General features: G+C 43.9%; 1 protein-coding gene across 1 annotated transcript in view; it reads right to left on the bottom strand.

Annotated features, from left to right (window-relative positions):
- Nucleotides 1-21255, bottom strand: part of UBR5 (ubiquitin protein ligase E3 component n-recognin 5) — an 877374-nt gene that overhangs the window by 22540 nt on the left and 833579 nt on the right. The gene's annotated exons all lie outside the window — the stretch shown is intronic.

Here is a 21255-nt window from a genome sequence, read left to right on the forward strand (position 1 = left end):
GAACCTTAGGAACTGATGATGATCTTTGTGGATAGGAATATGTAGATACGCATCCTTTAAATCCACGGTAGTCATAAATTGACCCTCCTGGATTGTAGGTAAAATCGTTCGAATAGTTTCCATTTTGAACGATGGCACTCTGAGAAATTTGTTTAGAATTTTTAAATCCAGAATTGGTCTGAAAGTTCCCTCTTTTTTGGGAACTACAAACAGATTTGAGTAAAACCCCAGACCTTGTTCCACAGTTGAAACTGGGTGTATCACTCCCATTTTTAACAGGTTTTCTACACAATGTAAGAATGCCTGTCTCTTTATTTGGTTTGAAGATAAGCGAGACATGTGGAACCTTCCCCTTGGGGGTAGTTCCTTGAATTCTAGAAGATAACCCTGAGAGACTATTTCTAGTGCCCAGGGATCCTGAACATCTCTTGGCCAAGCCTGAACAAAGAGAGAGTCTGCCCCCTACTAGATCCGGTCCCGGATCGGGGGCTACCTCTTCATGCTGTCTTGGTAGCAGCAGCAGGTTTCTTGGCCTGCTTACCCTTGTTCCAGCCTTGCATCGGTTTCCAAGCTGGTTTAGACTGGGAAGCGTTACCCTCTTGTCTAGAGGCTGCAGAGTTGGAGGCCGGTCCGTTCCTGAAATTGCAAAAGGAACGAAAATTTGACTTATTCTTAGCCTTGAAAGGCCTATCTTGTGGAAGGGCATCGCCCTTGTCTAGAGGCTGCAGAGTTGGAGGCCGGTCCGTTCCTGAAATTGCAAAAGGAACGAAAATTTGACTTATTCTTAGCCTTGAAAGGCCTATCTTGTGGAAGGGCATCGCCCATTGTCTAGAGGCTGCAGAGTTGGAGGCCGGTCCGTTCCTGAAATTGCAAAAGGAACGAAAATTTGACTTATTCTTAGCCTTGAAAGGCCTATCTTGTGGAAGGGCATCGCCCTTACCCCCAGTGATATCTGAAATAATCTCTTTCAATTCTGGCCCAAAGAGGGTCTTACCTTTGAAAGGGATATTAAGCAATTTTGTCTTGGAAGATACATCCGCCGACCAAGACTTTAGCCAGAGCGCTCTGCGCGCCACAATTGCAAACCCTGAATTTTTCGCCGCTAATCTCGCTAACTGCAAAGCGGCATCTAAAATAAAGGAATTAGCTAACTTAAGTGCGTGAATTCTGTCCATAACCACCTCATACGGAGTCTCTCTACTGAGCTATTTTTCTAGTTCTTCGAACCAGAACCACGCTGCTGTAGTGACAGGAATAATACACGAAATAGGTTGAAGGAGGTAACCCTGCTGTACAAAAATCTTTTTAACCCCTTAACGACTGAGGACGTGCAGGGTACGTCCTCAGAAAAAAGGCAGTTAATGCCTGAGAACGTACCCTGCACGTCCTCAGTGTGGAAAGCAGCTGGAAGCGATCCTGCTCGCTTCCAGCTGCTTTCCGGTTATTGCAGTGATGCCTCGATATGGAGGCATCCTGCAATAACCTTTTTAAGTCATCCGGTGCAGAGAGAGCCACTCTGTGGCCCTCTCTGCACCGGAGATCGGTGGCTACCTGCGTTGGTGGGTGGGAGCCGGACCGGGAGGCGGGTGGCGGCCATCGATGGCCATGTGGATGTGAAGGGGGGCGGGATCGTGGGCGGGGGTGGCTGGGGGCGCGCACGGGCGCGCGCGCGTGCACGGGAGGGTGGGGGCGGGCGCGAGCACGGGGAGGGAGCGGGTGGGAACCGCTACACTGCAGAAAATGGGAAATAAAAAATATATCAAAAAATAAAATTTTAAACAATCAGCAAGGTGGTGGGGGTTTGTCTGTGGGGGGTGGGGGGGGGGGAAGCTACACTACAGAAAAAAACAAAAAAAACAAAAAAAAAAGCATTTTTTATTGTAAACTGGGTACTGGCAGACAGCTGCCAGTACCCAAGATGGCCCCCAATAAGGCAGAGGGGAGGGTTAGAGAGCGGTTTTGGGGGGATCCTACACAGTAGCATATGTAAATATGCTAAAAAAAATTTCATTTTTTTTTAAAAACCCTTTTATTTTAGTACTGGCAGACTTTCTGCCAGTACTTAAGATGGCGGGGACAATTGTGGGGTGGGGGAGGGAAGGGAGCTGTTTGGGAGGGATCAGGGGGTGGGATGTGTCAGATGGGAGGCTGATCTCTACACTAAAGCTAAAATTAACCCTGCAAGCTCACTACAAACTCCCTAATTAACCCTTTCACTGCTAGCCATAATACACGTGTGAGGCGCAACAGGATTTAGTGGCCTTCTAATTACCAGAAAGCAACGCCAAAGTCATATATGTCTGCTATTTCTGAACAAAGGGGATCCCAGACAAGCATTTACAACCATTTGTGCCATAATTGCACAAGCTGTTTGTAAATGATTTCAGTGAGAAACCTAAAATTGTGAAAAATTTTACGTTTTTTTTAATTTGATCGCATTTGGCGGTGAAATGGTGGCATGAAATATACCAAAATGTGCCTAGATCAATACTTGGGGTTGTCTACTACACTAAAGCTAAAATTAACCCTACAAGCTCCCTAAAAGCTCCCTAATTAACCCCTTAACTGCTGGGCATGATACACTTGTGGTGCGCAGTGGCATTTAGCGGCCTTCTAATTACCAAAAAGCAACGCCAAAGCCATATATGTGTGCTATTTCTGAACAAAGGGGATCCCAGAGAAGAATTTACAACCATTTATGCCATAATTGCACAAGCTGTTTGTAAATGATTTCAGTGAGAAACCTAAAGTTTGTGAAACAATTTGTGAAAAAGTGAACAATTTTTTGTATTTGATCGCATTTGGCGGTGAAATGGTGGTATGAAATATACCAAAATTGGCCTAGATCAATACTTTGGGATGTCTACAAAAAAAAAAATATATACATGTCAAGGGATATTCAGGGATTCCTGAAAGATATCAGTGTTCTAATGTAACTAGCGCTAATTTTGGAAAAAAATGGTTTGGAAATAGCAAAGTGCTACTTGTATTTATGGCCCTATAACTTGCAAAAAAAGCAAAGAACATGTAAACATTGGGTATTTCTAAACTCAGGACAAAATTTAGAAACTATTTAGCATGGGTGTTTTTTGGTGGTTTTAGATATGTAACAGATTTTGGGGGTCAAAGTTAGAAAAAGTGTGTTTTTTTCCATTTTTCCTCATATTTTATCATTTTTTTTATAGTAAATTATAAGATATGATGAAAATAATGGTATCTTTAGAAAGTCCATTTAATGGCGAGAAAAACGGTATATAATATGTGTGGGTACAGTAAATGAGTAAGAAGAAAATTACAGCTAAACACAAACACCGCAAAAATGTAAAAATAGCCTTGGTCCCAAACGGACAGAAAATGGAAAAGTGCTCTGGTCACTAAGGGGTTAAGCAAACCCTCCAGTTTTTTATCCATAGGATCTTTGAAAGCACAATTGTCCTCAATAGGAATGGTTGTGCGTTTGGCTAGTGTAGAAACCGCCCCCTCGACCTTAGGGACTGTTTGCCATAAGTCCTTTCTGGGGTCGACCATAGGAAATAATTTCTTAAATATAGGAGGAGGGACAAAAAGTATGCCAGGTTTCTCCCACTCCTTATTCACTATGTCCGCCACCCGCTTGGGTATTGGAAAAGCGTCGGGGTGCATCGGGACCTCTAGGAACTTGTCCATCTTGCACAATTTTTCTGGGATGACCAGGTTGTCACAATCATCCAGAGTAGATAGCACCTCCTTAAGCAGTGCGTGGAGATGCTCTAATTTAAATTTAAATGTCACAACATCAGGTTCTGCCTGCTGAGAAATTCTTCCTGAATCAGAAATTTCCCCATCTGACAAAACCTCCCTCATAGCCCCTTCAGATTGGTGTGAGGGTATGACAGAGCAATTATCATCAGCGCCCTCCTGCTCTACAGTGTTTAAAACAGAGCAATCGCGCTTTCTCTGAAATGCAGGCATTTTGGATAAAATATTTGCTATGGAGTTATCCATCACTGCCGTCAATTGTTGCATAGTAACAAGCATTGGCGCGCTAGAAGTACTAGGGGTCTCGAGTGGGCAAAACTGGTGTAGACACAGAGGGAGATGATGTAGAACTCTGTCTACTCCCTTCATCTGATGAATCATCTTGGGCAACTTTACTATCTGTGGCAGTACTGTCCTTACTTTGTTTGGACGCTATGGCACAATTATCACACATATTTGAAGGGGGAGACACATTGGCTTCCATACATACAGAACATAGTCTATCTGAAGGCACAGACATGTTAAACAGGCTTAAACTTGTCAATAAAGTACAAAAACCATTTTAAAACAAAACCGTTACTGTCTCTTTAAATTTTAAACAGGGCACACTTTATTACTGAATATGTGAAAAACTATGAAGGAATTATTCAATCTTAATCAAATTTTCACCACAGTGTCTTAAAGCATTCAAAGCACTGCATCCCAAATTTCAGGCTGTTAACCCTTAAAATGTGGAAACCGGAGCCGTTTACAGTTTTAACCCCCTTACAGTCCCAGCCCCAGCCTTTGCTGCGACTTCACCAAACCCAGGGGAGTATACGATACCAATGAAGCCTTCTAGGAACCTTTTCAACTAATTCCAGACCCACACACATGCAGCAACATGTACTGCTCTCAAAAGTAACTGCGCAGTAATGGCGCGAAAAACATAATTTATGCTTACCTGAAGGCTGGCATCCGTTGTTACAATCGTCCAATCTGGCCTGCGAAAGGTCATTCCTTTGGACAGATGAACCGGTGACAACCACCAGAGAAGCGAATCTCTGGTCTCCTGGTCCAGATTTAGCAAAGGGGACAGATCTGAGTAATCCCCGTTCCATTGACTGAGCATGCATAGTTGCAGCGGTCTGAGATGCAGGCGCGCAAATGGCACTATGTCCATTGCCGCGACCATTAAGCCGATTACCTCCATGCACTGAGCTACTGATGGGCTTGGAATGGAATGAAGGACACGGCAAGCATTGAGAATCTTTGACAACCTGGACTCCGTCAGGTAAATCTTCATCTCTACAGAATCTATAAGAGTCCCTAGAAAAGGAACCCTTGTGAGTGGTAACAGAGAACTCTTTCCACGTTCACTTTCCACCCATGCAACCTCAGAAATGCTAGAACTATCTCTGTATGAGACTTTGCATTCTGAAAACTTGACGCTTGTATCAGAATGTCGTCTAGGTACGGAGCCACCGCTATGCCTCGTGGTCTTAGTACCGCCAGAAGTGAGCCCAGAACCTTCGTAAAAATTCTCGGGGTCGTGGCTAACCCGAAGGGAAGAGCCACAAATTGGTAATGCCTGTCTAGAAAGGCAAACCTCAGGTACCGATAATGATCTTTGTGAATCGGTATATGAAGGTAAGCATCCTTTAAGTCCACCGTGGTCATTTATTGACCCTCCTGGATCATGGGTAGGATGGTTCGAATGGTTTCCATCTTGAACGATGGTACCCTTAGGAATTTGTTTAGGATCTTTAAGTCCAAGATTGGTCTGTAGGTTCCCTCTTTTTTGGGAACCACAAATAGATTTGAGTAAAATCCTTGTCCCTGTTCCGATTGCGGAACTGAGTGGATCACCCCCATGAGTAAGAGGTCTTGTACACATTGTAGAAATGCCTCTCTCTTTACTAGGTAAGATAACCTCGAAAGATGGAACCTCCCTTGTGGAGGAGAGGATTTGAAATCCAGAAGGTATCCCTGAGATATAATCTTTAACGTCCAGGGATCCTGCACATCTCTTGCCCAAGCCTGGGCAAAGAGAGAAAGTCTTCCCCCCACTAAATCCGTCTCTGGATAGGGGGCCCTGACTTCATGCTGTCTTAGGGGCGGGAGTAGGCTTTCTGGCCTGCTTGCCCTTGTTCCATGACTGGTTGCCTTTCCAACCTTGTCTGTAACGAGCAGTAGTTCCTTCCTGTTTTGGAGCGGAGGAAGTCGATGCTGCTCCTGCCTTGAAGTTACGAAAGGCACGAAAATTAGACTGTTTGGCCTTTGGTTTGGCCCTGTCCTGAGGAAGGGCATGGCCCTTACCTCCCGTAATGTCAGCAATAATTTCCTTCAAGCCGGGCCCGAATAAGGTCTGCCCTTTGAAAGGAATGTTAAGTAGTTTAGACTTGGAAGTTACATCCGCTGACCAGGATTTAAGCCAGAGCGCTCTGCGCGCCTGTATGGCGAATCCGGAATTTTTAGCCGTAAGTTTGGTTAGATGTACTACGGCATCTGAAACAAACGCATTAGCTTGCTTAAGGGTTCTAACTTTGCTCAAGGCCTCATCTAACGGCTCTGTGCGAATCGCCTCTTCCACAGACTCAAACCAGAATGCCGCTGCAGCCGTGACAGGCGCAATGCATGCAAGAGGCTGCAGTATAAAACCCTGTTGAACAAACATTTTCTTAAGATAACCCTCTAATTTTTTATCCATTGGATCTGAGAAAGCACAGCTATCCTCCACAGGGATAGTGGTACACTTGGCTAACGTAGAAACCGCTCCCTCCACCTTAGGGACCGTCTGCCATAAGTCTCGTGTGGTGGCGTCTATAGGGAACATTTTTCTAAATATCGGAGGAGGGGAAAAGGGCACACCGGGTCTATCCCACTCCTTACTTATAATTTCTGTAAGTCTTTTTGGTATAGGAAAGACGTCAGTACACACCGGTACCGCATAGTATCTATCCAACCTACACATTTTCTCTGGAATTGCCACCGTGTCGCAATCATTCAGAGCCGCTAATACCTCCCCTAGTAACACACGGAGGTTCTCAAGCTTAAATTTAAAATTCGAAATTTCTGAATCCGGTCTCCCCGGATCAGAACCGTCACCGACAGAATGAAGTTCACCGTCCTCATGTTCTGCAATTTGTGACGCAGTATCAGACATGGCTCTCGTGTCATCAGCGCGCTCTGTCCTTAACCCAGAGCTATTGCGTTTGCCCCTTAATTCGGGCATATTATATAATACTTCTTTCATAACATTAGCCATATCATGTAAAGTGATTTGTAAGGGCCTAGATGTACTAGGTGTTTCAATCCTACGCATCTCCCGAGCGGGAGACGCAGGTACTGACACGTGAGGAGAGTTAGGCGGCATAACTTCCCCCTCGTTGTCTGGTGATAGCTTCTTTATCGGTACAGATTGACTTTTATTCAAAGCAATATCAATACAATTGGTACACATCGATCTATTGGGCTCCACATTGGCTTTTGAACATGATGAACAAACAGTTTCCTCTGAATCAGACATGTTTAAAACAGACTTAGTAATGAAAATAACAAGCTTGGAAATCACTTCAATAAGTTTACAAGCAATATAAAAAACGCTGCAGCGCTTCAAAAATACAGATATAATTAAACAATTCTTAACAAGAAGTGTATTATTAGCAGAGGATTGCACCCATTAGCAAAAGGATGATTAACCCCTCAATACCCAAAACGGATAAAACAGATATCAATTAAGATTTAACGCTTTTAATCACAGTCAGCACACTGTCACAGATCTGCTGTGACTGATTACCTCCCTCACAAATGAAGTTTGCAGACCCCTGAGCTCTCTAGAGACGTCCTGGATCAAGGAGGAAGAAGCAGAAAGACTGTGCAATAATTTTAACTGCGCAACAAGGCGCTAAAACAAGGGCCCTCCCACTCCAATCACAACAGTGGGAGCCCTGATATAACTGTTTCCATGCAGAAAAATATGTTAGCCATGTGGAATAAAATCATGCCCAAAGCGATTTATCACCAAAGTACCTCACAAAAAACAGAATTTATGTTTACCTGATAAATTACTTTCTCCAACGGTGTGTCCGGTCCACGGCGTCATCCTTACTTGTGGGATATTCTCTTCCCCAACAGGAAATGGCAAAGAGCCCAGCAAAGCTGGTCACATGATCCCTCCTAGGCTCCGCCTACCCCAGTCATTCGACCGACGTTAAGGAGGAATATTTGCATAGGAGAAACCATATGATACCGTGGTGACTGTAGTTAAAGAAAATAAATTATCAGACCTGATTAAAAAACCAGGGCGGGCCGTGGGCCGGGCACACCGTTGGAGAAAGTAATTTATCAGGTAAACATAAATTCTGTTTTCTCCAACATAGGTGTGTCCGGTCCACGGCGTCATCCTTACTTGTGGGAACCAATACCAAAGCTTTAGGACACGGATGATGGGAGGGAGCAAATCAGGTCACCTAGATGGAAGGCACCACGGCTTGCAAAACCTTTCTCCCAAAAATAGCCTCAGAAGAAGCAAAAGTATCAAACTTGTAAAATTTGGTAAAAGTGTGCAGTGAAGACCAAGTCGCTGCCCTACATATCTGATCAACAGAAGCCTCGTTCTTGAAGGCCCATGTGGAAGCCACAGCCCTAGTGGAATGAGCTGTGATTCTTTCGGGAGACTGCCGTCCGGCAGTCTCATAAGCCAATCTGATGATGCTTTTAATCCAAAAAGAGAGAGAGGTAGAAGTTGCTTTTTGACCTCTCCTTTTACCGGAATAAACAACAAACAAGGAAGATGTTTGTCTAAAATCCTTTGTAGCATCTAAATAGAATTTTAGAGCGCGAACAACATCCAAATTGTGCAACAAACGTTCCTTCTTCGAAACTGGTTTCGGACACAGAGAAGGTACGATAATCTCCTGGTTAATGTTTTTGTTAGAAACAACTTTTGGAAGAAAACCAGGTTTAGTACGTAAAACCACCTTATCTGCATGGAACACCAGATAAGGAGGAGAACACTGCAGAGCAGATAATTCTGAAACTCTTCTAGCAGAAGAAATTGCAACCAAAAACAAAACTTTCCAAGATAATAACTTAATATCAACGGAATGTAAGGGTTCAAACGGAACCCCCTGAAGAACTGAAAGAACTAAGTTGAGACTCCAAGGAGGAGTCAAAGGTTTGTAAACAGGCTTGATTCTAACCAGAGCCTGAACAAAGGCTTGAACATCTGGCACAGCTGCCAGCTTTTTGTGAAGTAACACAGACAAGGCAGAAATCTGTCCCTTCAGGGAACTTGCAGATAATCCTTTTTCCAATCCTTCTTGAAGGAAGGATAGAATCTTAGGAATCTTAACCTTGTCCCAAGGGAATCCTTTAGATTCACACCAACAGATATATTTTTTCCAAATTTTGTGGTAAATCTTTCTAGTTACAGGCTTTCTGGCCTGAACAAGAGTATCGATAACAGAATCTGAGAACCCTCGCTTCGATAAGATCAAGCGTTCAATCTCCAAGCAGTCAGCTGGAGTGAGACCAGATTCGGATGTTCGAACGGACCTTGAACAAGAAGGTCTCGTCTCAAAGGTAGCTTCCATGGTGGAGCCGATGACATATTCACCAGATCTGCATACCAAGTCCTGCGTGGCCACGCAGGAGCTATCAAGATCACCGACGCCCTTTCCTGATTGATCCTGGCTACCAGCCTGGGGATGTGAGGAAACGGCGGGAATACATAAGCTAGTTTGAAGGTCCAAGGTGCTACTAGTGCATCCACTAGAGCCGCCTTGGGATCCCTGGATCTGGACCCGTAGCAAGGAACTTTGAAGTTCTGACGAGAGGCCATCAGATCCATGTCTGGAATGCCCCACAGTTGAGTGACTTGGGCAAAGATTTCCGGATGGAGTTCCCACTCCCCCGGATGCAATGTCTGACGACTCAGAAAATCCGCTTCCCAATTTTCCACTCCTGGGATGTGGATAGCAGACAGGTGGCAGGAGTGAGACTCCGCCCATAGAATGATTTTGGTCACTTCTTCCATCGCCAGGGAACTCCTTGTTCCCCCCTGATGGTTGATGTACGCAACAGTTGTCATGTTGTCTGATTGAAACCGTATGAACTTGGCCCTCGCTAGCTGAGGCCAAGCCTTGAGAGCATTGAATATCGCTCTCAGTTCCAGAATATTTATCGGTAGAAGAGATTCTTCCCGAGACCAAAGACCCTGAGCTTTCAGGGATCCCCAGACCGCGCCCCAGCCCATCAGACTGGCGTCGGTCGTGACAATGACCCACTCTGGTCTGCGGAAGGTCATCCCTTGTGACAGGTTGTCCAGGGACAGCCACCAACGGAGTGAGTCTCTGGTCCTCTGATTTACTTGTATCCTCGGAGACAAGTTTGTATAGTCCCCATTCCACTGACTGAGCATGCACAGTTGTAATGGTCTTAGATGAATGCGCGCAAAAGGAACTATGTCCATTGCCGCTACCATCAAACCTATCACTTCCATGCACTGCGCTATGGAAGGAAGAGGAACGGAATGAAGTATCCGACAAGAGTCTAGAAGTTTTGTTTTTCTGGCCTCTGTCAGAAAAATCCTCATTTCTAAGGAGTCTATTATTGTCCCCAAGAAGGGAACCCTTGTTGACGGAGATAGAGAACTCTTTTCCACGTTCACTTTCCATCCGTGAGATCTGAGAAAGGCCAGGACAATGTCCGTGTGAGCCTTTGCTTGAGGAAGGGACGACGCTTGAATCAGAATGTCGTCCAAGTAAGGTACTACAGCAATGCCCCTTGGTCTTAGCACAGCTAGAAGGGACCCTAGTACCTTTGTGAAAATCCTTGGAGCAGTGGCTAATCCGAAAGGAAGCGCCACGAACTGGTAATGCTTGTCCAGGAATGCGAACCTTAGGAACCGATGATGTTCCTTGTGGATAGGAATATGTAGATACGCATCCTTTAAATCCACCGTGGTCATGAATTGACCTTCCTGGATGGAAGGAAGAATTGTTCGAATGGTTTCCATTTTGAACGATGGAACCTTGAGAAACTTGTTTAAGATCTTGAGATCTAAGATTGGTCTGAACGTTCCCTCTTTTTTGGGAACTATGAACAGATTGGAGTAGAACCCCATCCCTTGTTCTCCTAATGGAACAGGATGAATCACTCCCATTTTTAACAGGTCTTCTACACAACGTAAGAATGCCTGACTTTTTATGTGGTCTGAAGACAACTGAGACCTGTGGAACCTCCCCCTTGGGGGAAGCCCCTTGAATTCCAGAAGATAACCTTGGGAGACTATTTCTAGCGCCCAAGGATCCAGAACATCTCTTGCCCAAGCCCGAGCGAAGAGAGAGAGTCTGCCCCCCACCAGATCCGGTCCCGGATCGGGGGCCAACATTTCATGCTGTCTTGGTAGCAGTGGCAGGTTTCTTGGCCTGCTTTCCCTTGTTCCAGCCTTGCATTGGTCTCCAAGCTGGCTTGGCTTGAGAAGTATTACCCTCTTGCTTAGAGGACGTAGCACTTTGGGCTGGTCCGTTTCTACGAAAGGGACGAAAATTAGGTTTATTTTTGGCCTTGAAAGGCCGATCCTGAGGAAGGGCGTGGCCCTTACCCCCAGTGATATCAGAGATAATCTCTTTCAAGTCAGGGCCAAACAGCGTTTTCCCCTTGAAAGGAATGTTAAGTAGCTTGTTCTTGGAAGACGCATCAGCTGACCAAGATTTCAACCAAAGCGCTCTGCGCGCCACAATAGCAAACCCAGAATTCTTAGCCGCTAACCTAGCCAATTGCAAAGTGGCGTCTAGGGTGAAAGAATTAGCCAATTTGAGAGCATTGATTCTGTCCATAATCTCCTCATAAGGAGGAGAATCACTATCGACCGCCTTTACCAGCTCATCGAACCAGAAACACGCGGCTGTAGCGACAGGGACAATGCATGAAATTGGTTGTAGAAGGTAACCCTGCTGAACAAACATCTTTTTAAGCAAACCTTCTAATTTTTTATCCATAGGATCTTTGAAAGCACAACTATCTTCTATGGGTATAGTGGTGCGTTTGTTTAAAGTGGAAACCGCTCCCTCGACCTTGGGGACTGTCTGCCATAAGTCCTTTCTGGGGTCGACCATAGGAAACAATTTTTTAAATATGGGGGGAGGGACGAAAGGAATACCGGGCCTTTCCCATTCTTTATTTACAATGTCCGCCACCCGCTTGGGTATAGGAAAAGCTTCTGGGAGCCCCGGGACCTCTAGGAACTTGTCCATTTTACATAGTTTCTCTGGGATGACCAACTTGTCACAATCATCCAGAGTGGATAATACCTCCTTAAGCAGAATGCGGAGATGTTCCAACTTAAATTTAAACGTAATCACATCAGGTTCAGCTTGTTGAGAAATGTTCCCTGAATCAGTAATTTCTCCCTCAGACAAAACCTCCCTGGCCCCATCAGACTGGTTTAGGGGCCCTTCAGAACCATTATTATCAGCGTCGTCATGCTCTTCAGTATCTAAAACAGAGCAGTCGCGCTTACGCTGATAAGTGTGCATTTTGGCTAAAATGTTTTTGACAGAATTATCCATTACAGCCGTTAATTGTTGCATAGTAAGGAGTATTGGCGCGCTAGATGTACTAGGGGCCTCCTGAGTGGGCAAGACTCGTGTAGACGAAGGAGGGAATGATGCAGTACCATGCTTACTCCCCTCACTTGAGGAATCATCTTGGGCATCATTGTCATTGTCACATAAATCACATTTATTTAAATGAGAAGGAACTCTGGCTTCCCCACATTCAGAACACAGTCTATCTGGTAGTTCAGACATGTTAAACAGGCATAAACTTGATAACAAAGTACAAAAAACGTTTTAAAATAAAACCGTTACTGTCACTTTAAATTTTAAACTGAACACACTTTATTACTGCAATTGCGAAAAAATATGAAGGAATTGTTCAAATTTCACCAAAATTTCACCACAGTGTCTTAAAGCCTTAAAAGTATTGCACACCAAATTTGGAAGCTTTAACCCTTAAAATAACGGAACCGGAGCCGTTTTTAACTTTAACCCCTTTACAGTCCCTGGTGTCTGCTTTGCTGAGACCCAACCAAGCCCAAAGGGGAATACGATACCAAATGACGCCTTCAGAAAGTCTTTTCTATGTATCAGAGCTCCTCACACATGCGACTGCATGTCATGCCTCTCAAAAACAAGTGCGCAACACCGGCGCGAAAATGAGGCTCTGCCTATGATTTGGGAAAGCCCCTAAAGAGAAAGGTGTCTAAAAAAGTGCCTGCCGATATAATCTTATCAAAATACCCAGATTAAATGATTCCTCAAGGCTAAATATGTGTTAATAATGAATCGATTTAGCCCAGAAAAAGTCTACAGTCTTAATAAGCCCTTGTGAAGCCCTTATTTACAATCTTAATAAACATGGCTTACCGGATCCCATAGGGAAAATGACAGCTTCCAGCATTACATCGTCTTGTTAGAATGTGTCATACCTCAAGCAGCAAGAGACTGCTCACTGTTCCCCCAACTGAAGTTAATTCCTCTCAACAGTCCTGTGTGGAACAGCCATGGATTTTAGTAACGGTTGCTAAAATCATTTTCCTCATACAAACAGAAATCTTCATCTCTTTTCTGTTTCTGAGTAAATAGTACATACCAGCACTATTTTAAAATAACAAACTCTTGATTGAATAATAAAAACTACAGTTAAACACTAAAAAACTCTAAGCCATCTCCGTGGAGATGTTGCCTGTACAACGGCAAAGAGAATGACTGGGGTAGGCGGAGCCTAGGAGGGATCATGTGACCAGCTTTGCTGGGCTCTTTGCCATTTCCTGTTGGGGAAGAGAATATCCCACAAGTAAGGATGACGCCGTGGACCGGACACACCTATGTTGGAGAAACGAATAACATGCCAGTAAACGTTTTATTAAAAACAACATTTGTCAATGTCATGCAAAGCTATCACTAAGCCTGCTACCAGTCGCTACCACTGCAGAGAAGGCTTAAGTATTATTTCAGTGTAAACAGTATTTTCTCAGTCAAATTCTAGTCCCTAGAATATAACTCGACTGCGCATACATTTATCAGCCTGATACCAGTTGCTACTACTGCATTTAAGGCTGTACTTACATCATATGGTAACAGCAGTATTTTCTTAGTCAATTCCATTCCCAGAAAATAAAGTACTGCACATACCTCATTTGCGGAGGACCCCGCATGCTATTCCCAGTTTCTGAAGTTACCCCACTCCTAAGAATGTTGAGAACAGCCAGTGGATCTTAGTTACGCCTGCTAAGATCATAGATAAAGAACACAGGCAGTTTCTTCTTCCAAATACTGCCTGAGATAGAAAAACAGCACTCTCCGGTGCCATTTAAAATAACAAACTTTTGATTGAAGAATAGTTAAGTAAAAACTCCAGCTCCTCTCGCGACCTCCTTCATTGTTGAGGGTTGCAAGAGAATGACTGGATATGACATGTGAGGGGAGGAGCTATATAGCAGCTCTGCTTGGGTGATCCTCTTGCAACTTCCTGTTGGGAAGGAGAATATATCCCATAAGTAATGGATGACCCGTGGACTGAACACACTTAACAAGAGAAATGAGGCTCTGCCTACTACTGAGAAAGGCCCTTCCTGACTGGAAAGGTGTCTAAACCAGTGCCTGACGTAAAAAAAACGTTCCCCAAAGTTATAAAGTGTGAATATCAACATCAAACTGTATAAAATGCCTAAATAAAGCAATCGATCTAACCCATAAAAGTGTCTACCAGTTTTATAGCCCATATTAAGCCCTTTATTCTGTTTGAGACTAAGAAAATGGCTTACCGATCCCCATGAGGGGAAAAATGACAGCCTTCCAGCATTACACAGTCTTGTTAGAAATATGGCTAGTCATACCTTAAGCAGAAAAGTCTGCCAACTGTTCCCCCACAGCAATCGATTTTAGTTACTGCTGCTAAATTCATACTCCTCTCACAAACAGAACTCTTCATCTTTTTCTGTTTCAGAGTAAATAGTGCATACCAGCACTATTTTAAAATAAACTCTTGATAGTAGAATAAAAACTACAACTAAACACCACATACTCTTCACCATCTCCGTGGAGATGCTACTTGTTCAGAGCGGCAAAGAGAATGACTGGGGGGGCAGAGCCTGGGAGGGACTATGTGGACAGCTTTTGCTGTGCTCTTTGCCATTTCCTGTTGGGGAGGAGAATATTCCCACAAGTTATGGATGACGCCGTGGACCGGACACACCAATGTTGGAGAAACAACTTTGCACTACACATTTGTTATTCATTTTGCCTCATTTCAATTGAGAATTCTCATTTCTATTTCTCAGGACTTGAAATTTACCCTACTGACTTCTCAAGTCTAACCTCGCTACTTATTTTAGGCTACTATAATAACCATGGATAGCCTTGTTGTCTACAGAAAAAGCAGATTGGCTCCTCCAAATAAGGCAAGTGGTGTATAGCTACTGAAAAAATATTACAGTAAAAGGATGTTTATATGTTTTAAAAATATTTAGACTTGGCTATGTTATTCTATAGCAACACAAGAGAAAACAAAATTTATGCTTACCTGATAAATTATTTTCTTTCCTTTGCATGGAGAGTCCACAAATTCATACACATTACTAGTGGGAATTCAACTCCTGGCCAGCAGGAGGAGGCAAAGAACACCCCAGCAGAGCTGTTAAGTGTCACTCCCATTACTCATAATCCCCAGTCATTCGTCCAAAGGAAAATAAGATGACACAAGGGTATAGCGGTAACTGAGGTTTATACACAAAAATGGTGTCTTAAATCAAATTAAGGGTGGGTCGTGGACTCTCCATGCCAAGGAAAGAAAATAATTTATCAGGTAAGCATACATTTTGTTTTCTTTTCAATTGGCATGGAGAGTCCACAAATCCATTCTAATTACTAGTGGAAACCAATACCCAAGCTAGAGGACACAGAATGGAAGGGAGAACAAGACAGGCAGACCTCAACAGAAGGCACCACCGCTTGAAGAACTTTCCTCCCAAAGGAAGCCTCAGCCGAGGCAAAAGTATCAAATTTGAATGATTTGGAAAAGGTATGCAATGAGGACCAAGTGGCCACCTTGCAGATTTGTTCCACAGAAGCTTCATTTTTGAAGGCCCGGGTGGAATAAGCTATAATTCTCTCAGGAGGCTGTAGTCCAGCTGTCTCATAAGCTAACCGGATAACACTTCTCAACCAGAGAGAAAGTAGTAGAAGTGGCCTTCTGACCCTTACATTTACCATCCAGGTTATACAACACCTTGTTCCTTCTGAGAAAAAGGAATAGGACAAAAAGAAGGAACAACAATTTCCTGATTGATTTTGCGATCTAATACTAGCTTTTGAAGAAATCCCAACTTAGTACAAAGAAATCGCCATATCCGCATAAAAAATAAAGGGAATCACACTGCAGAGCCGAAAGTTTGGAAACTGCGAGCAGAAGAAATAGCAAGGAGAAACAAAACCTTCCAAGATAACAACTTAATATATGTTTAAACAGAGTTTTCTGCAAAACTCTAAGAACAAGGTTAAGAATTCATGGATGAGCAACAGGTTTAAACACAGGCCTGATTTTGACCGAGGCCTGAACAAAAGATTGAACATCTGGCAGATCTGGCAGTGCAGAAAACAAATTATGCTTACCTGATTTTCTTTTCTTCAGATGGAGAGTCCACAGCTGCATTCATTACTTTTGGAAATTTAGAACCTGGCCATGAGGAGGAGGCAAAGACACCCCAGCCAAAGGCTTAAATACTCCTCCCACTTCCCTCATCCCCCAGTCATTCTGCAGAGGAACAAGGAACAGTAGAAGAAACATCAGGGTGAACAGGTGCCAGAAGAACAAAAATAACAGACACCCCACAGAAAAAATACAGACGGGGAGCTGTCAAAATTATCAGGTAAGCATAATTTAAGTTTTTCTTCATAAATGGAAAGATTCCACAGCTGCATTCATTACTTTTGGGAAAACAATACCCAAGCTATAGAGGACACTGAAAGCAAAAACGGGAGGGTACAAGAGGCCGCCCATTCTGAGGGCACCTGGCCTGAAAACCCCTACCCAACAAAATCCTGTTTCGTCTGAAGCCGAGAACAACTTTGAAGAAGAAAAAAAAAAAAAAAAAAAAAAAAAAAAAAGGGAAAAGCCCAAGGACACTGACCTGCAGATAGTCCACAGCCTTGCAAGAGACCGCAGGAACTAGACTTGACTGAGTCAACAGCCTCCATGAGACACCGTCCCCAGCAATTTGTCTCCAAACAACACACCCCTTACTAAAGAAAGGGAACAAACTACCGTATTCTTCCACAAAGAAAAGGCACGGAGAAAACATGATTGTACTTGTAAAGCGCGGCTAATCCCCATTAAGGGACTCAAGGCGCTGCTCATTTTATCAACCTCGAAAGGAGGAAAGGCTGAGTAGAACTCGCCGGGGATCGAACTTGCAACCCTTGGTTTGCTACAGTGCAGAGTAGCCACAGTGCATTAGTATGCCGAGCTAGCTTCCAGCTAGCATAAGGAACTCCAGAAAAAAAACCCTAAAAAGGGCACAACGAGTCCTGCAAGTAGAAAGCAGCTGAAGATAGGATCCTTCAGATTGCTAAGTATCCACTAACCAGCGGATAACGTCGCAGGCTAAGAGCCGCCAGTCCTTCCCACAAATCTTGAATGTGGAGAAAGGAGAAACCTCAAAAAGGCTTATTGTACCTCGAATGCTCCGAGGACAAAATAGCAGAGCAACAGATCTCAGATCCTGCTCCAACACCAGACCAGCCCAAGCAACAGACATGTCTGATAGACAGGGGGACAGAAGACCCCAACCACAAGCCCCCAGGGAATGGAAGAAAAAGGGGGGACTCACCCACCCCAACAGAGTTCGGGTGCCAACCCAATCCGCTCCTCCAAAATAAGGCACTCCCAAGGAGAACCCCTAGGACCTGGAACAGAGAAAAGTGCAATAGATCCGTAGGAGGACCTGTCACAACTCTCTTAGACAGTCTCAACGTAGAGAGACCAATTTCCAGCAGGTGGAACAGAGCCCACAGAGCAGCAGATGCTGACCCTTACAGAAATAAGCCACCTGATCCAACCTTCTACACGCAGGGCAGGACAAGGACCCTCCAGAGAGAGGAAACCCCAACTCCTAAGGAAGATAAATTATCCCCTCCAAAGGGAAGGGCACAGATAAGAACAGCATACATGTCCACAAGACATGAAGCCATAGTCTGATCAAAACACGGACCAAATGAAATATCATCCAGACACCACTGTTGACCCAACATAGAAAAAAAAACTTCCCATAGAGGAGCACACGACAGGCCTTAAAGTTTATAACCAGTACCCGAAGGTGGATGAGAACTCTGGCCTACATGCTTGCAAGCCCAATGAGCTAGCCCCTATGTTGCCACATAGGGTCCCTGAAAAAAACTGGGTCGTCCCGAATAAGTACAATGGATCATAAGTCTCCAGACATGTCCTAGAACGAACGACACCCTCAGGGAACACAAGATACCCCCCCCCCCGTCTGAAGCAATCAGACCTCACAGGGGATGACAATCAGGAAACCCGGAGAACGGATACAGGACTCATTTGAATTCCCAGCCCAAAGGGAAAAGAACACCCTTAGCCGGAGATCAACACACCCCCAGCAAGCTACTAGGCCGCAACAAAGTCACGCAATTTCTCTAGAGCCCAAAGGCCCCAAGGGCAGCACTAAAGGAAATGAAAACGAGAACAGAGTCACCCGAGAGTAGAAGGCTAGTCTCCATAATCCTTTCAGATTAACGTTCCAGAGGACCACACCCAAGGGAGAAGAATGCAAAGCATCCCGAACCCAGGCAGAAAAACATCCCCTATGCAAAAAGCTTGGAAAAAGAGACACCTTCTATCGCCCCTGATATGGAGACGACTAACTCTCGAAGGAAGACAGAGCCTCACGGCCTTCACTTCCTAATTAAGCGGCCGAAGCCGCCACAAAAACTAATGAAAATAAAATGAAACGATCTTACCGGAATCTACGCCGTGGAACAGGAACACGGGCCCTTCAAGTGTGACAGATAGTAGCGTTGCCTCTGCCATGGACTTGAGAGAAAAAAAGCAGGCAGCAAAACTCGTCAACGCTGATTGCTTGTGGAGCTGTTATGATGGTTTAGCAGAAAGACTCTCCCTGCATCTCAGGACTCAGGACTAACTTTCATCCATGCTCTCACTGAGAGGACTACTTAAAACTCCAGTCCCATGCCGAAGAGTACTACCCTCCATAAGAGACTATCGAAAACTTCTGACACTTCTCTGTCAACCTCCTGGGACGAAAGGCAAAGAATGACTGGGGGATGAGGGAAGTGGGGGAGGTATTTAAGCCTTTGGCTGGGGTGTCTTTGCCTCCTCCTGGTGGCCAGGTTCTAAATTCCCAAAAGTAATGAAAAACATAATTTATGTAAGAACTTACCTGATAAATTCATTTCTTTCATATTAACAAGAGTCCATGAGCTAGTGACGTATGGGATATACATTCCTACCAGGAGGGGCAAAGTTTCCCAAACCTTAAAATGCCTATAAACCACACCCACAAATCAGTTTAACGAATAGCCAAGAAGTGGGGTGATAAGAAAAAAAGTGCGAAGCATATAAAATAAGGAATTGGAATAATTGTGCTTTATACAAAAAAATCATAACCACCACAAAAAAGGGTGGGCCTCATGGACTCTTGTTAATATGAAAGAAATGAATTTATCAGGTAAGTTCTTACATAAATTATGTTTTCTTTCATGTAATTAACAAGAGTCCATGAGCTAGTGACGTATGGGATAATGACTACCCAAGATGTGGATCTTTCCACACAAGAGTCACTAGAGAGGGAGGGATAAAATAAAGACAGCCAATTCCTGCTGAAAATAATCCACAGCCAAAATAAAGTTTAACAAAAAACATAAGCAGAAGATTCAAACTGAAACCGCTGCCTGAAGAACTTTTCTACCAAAAACTGCTTCAGAAGAAGAAAACACATCAAAATGGTAGAATTTAGTAAAAGTATGCAAAGAGGACCAAGTTGCTGCTTTGCAGATCTGGTCAACCGAAGCTTCATTCCTAAACGCCCAGGAAGTAGATACTGACCTAGTAGAATGAGCTGTAATTCTCTGAGGCGGAATTTTACCCGACTCAACATAGGCAAGATGAATTAAAGATTTCAACCAAGATGCCAAAGAAATGGCAGAAGCTTTCTGGCCTTTCCTAGAACCGGAAAAGATAACAAATAGACTAGAAGTCTTACGGAAAGATTTCGTAGCTTCAACATAATATTTCAAAGCTCTAACAACATCCAAAGAATGCAATGATTTCTCCTTAGAATTCTTAGGATTAGGACATAATGAAGGAACCACAATTTCTCTACTAATGTTGTTGGAATTCACAACTTTAGGTAAAAATTCAAAAGAAGTTCGCAACACCGCCTTATCCTGATGAAAAATCAGAAAAGGAGACTCACACGAAAGAGCAGATAATTCAGAAACTCTTCTAGCAGAAGAGATGGCCAAAAGGAACAAAACTTTCCAAGAAAGTAATTTAATGTCCAATGAATGCATAGGTTCAAACGGAGGAGCTTGAAGAGCTCCCAGAACCAAATTCAAACTCCAAGGAGGAGAAATTGACTTAATGACAGGTTTTATACGAACCAAAGCTTGTACAAAACAATGAATATCAGGAAGAATAGCAATCTTTCTGTGAAAAAGAACAGAAAGAGCGGAGATTTGTCCTTTCAAAGAACTTGCGGACAAACCCTTATCTAAACCATCCTGAAGAAACTGTAAAATTCTCGGTATTCTAAAAGAATGCCAAGAAAAATGATGAGAAAGACACCAAGAAATATAAGTCTTCCAGACTCTATAATATATCTCTCGAGATACAGATTTACGAGCCTGTAACATAGTATTAATCACGGAGTCAGAGAAACCTCTATGACCAAGAATCAAGCGTTCAATCTCCATACCTTTAAATTTAAGGATTTCAGATCCGGATGGAAAAAAGGACCTTGTGACAGAAGGTCTGGTCTTAACGGAAGAGTCCATGGTTGGCAAGATGCCATCCGGACAAGATCCGCATACCAAAACCTGTGAGGCCATGCCGGAGCTATTAGCAGAACAAACGAGCATTCCCTCAGAATCTTGGAGATTACTCTTGGAAGAAGAACTAGAGGCGGAAAGATATAGGCAGGATGATACTTCCAAGGAAGTGATAATGCATCCACTGCCTCCGCCTGAGGATCCCGGGATCTGGACAGATACCTGGGAAGTTTCTTGTTTAGATGAGAGGCCATCAGATCTATCTCTGGGAGCCCCCACATTTGAACAATCTGAAGAAATACCTCTGGGTGAAGAGACCATTCGCCCGGATGCAACGTTTGGCGACTGAGATAATCCGCTTCCCAATTGTCCACACCTGGGATATGAACCGCAGAGATTAGACAGGAGCTGGATTCTGCCCAAACCAAAATTCGAGATACTTCTT

This window comes from Bombina bombina, chromosome 5 (genome assembly GCF_027579735.1).
Source record: "Bombina bombina isolate aBomBom1 chromosome 5, aBomBom1.pri, whole genome shotgun sequence".
Taxonomy (NCBI): domain Eukaryota; kingdom Metazoa; phylum Chordata; class Amphibia; order Anura; family Bombinatoridae; genus Bombina; species Bombina bombina.